A 985-nucleotide genomic window follows, 5' to 3' on the forward strand; every position below is an offset into this window, starting at 1 on the left:
ATGACGTCAACAATATTACAAACCGTAGTACAACAGTTAAACTACATACACAACGTACGACTTGTACAGAGTTACGTAACGAAACTTGTCATAACTGTTACTTTTAAAATAATTAACTTTTAAAACTTGTTATGAAAACTAAATAATCATTAAATATTAAATCACTAAATAAACTTAATAATAACTTGAAAAGGTTTTTCGTTGTACAAAACTTGAAGATAGTTTTGATATACGGAAACATCTGTTAGCTGAGTTCTTGCACAGATCTTGAAATATAACGTTGATAAACGGAAACATCGGCTCATGTAGATATGTAGATCTTGAAAGTCGATTTGTTTAAAACTTGAAAATAGCGTTAATAGCTGGACCAATTGTTGGTTGAGATGTTGCAAAAGAATTATCTGCTGAAGCTTTTCACCAGACACTAATCATAGTAGAACCGTCTGGAAAATGATCTATAGGAAATAGTACAGCTTATAAAATGAGTCAGATCAACGTTATATTTTTATATCTGTGCAAGAACTCAGTTAACAGATGTTTCCATATATCAAAGTTAATAATAACTCTTAAGCTAAACAGTCTTGTATAACCAACGACCAGCTTTCTGGTCAAAGTAGAAAGTGTGTCAGGAAGCGAGTAGTTTACATCTGTATCTGGTTACTTTTACTTAGGAGGCTTGACATGGCCAGGTGGTTAGAGCGCTTGACTCGCGATGTGTGGGTAGCGGGTTTGAATCCCCTTCCCAACAAACATATTCACCCTTTTAGTCGTGGGGGCGTTATAATTTGACGTCAATCGCACTATTCGTTGGTCGAAGAGTAGCTCAAGAGTTGGCGGTGGGTGGTGATGACTAGCTGCCTTCCCTCTAGTCTTTCACTGCCAAATTAGGGACATGTAGTGCAGATAGCTCTCGTGTAGCTTTGTGCGAAATTCAAATAAACCAAGTCAAATGTGTTTGGCCCTCCCAGGTCTACAAGACCTAAAT

This window comes from Limulus polyphemus, unplaced genomic scaffold (assembly GCF_000517525.1).
Source record: "Limulus polyphemus unplaced genomic scaffold, Limulus_polyphemus-2.1.2 Scaffold1832, whole genome shotgun sequence".
NCBI lineage: Eukaryota > Metazoa > Arthropoda > Merostomata > Xiphosura > Limulidae > Limulus > Limulus polyphemus.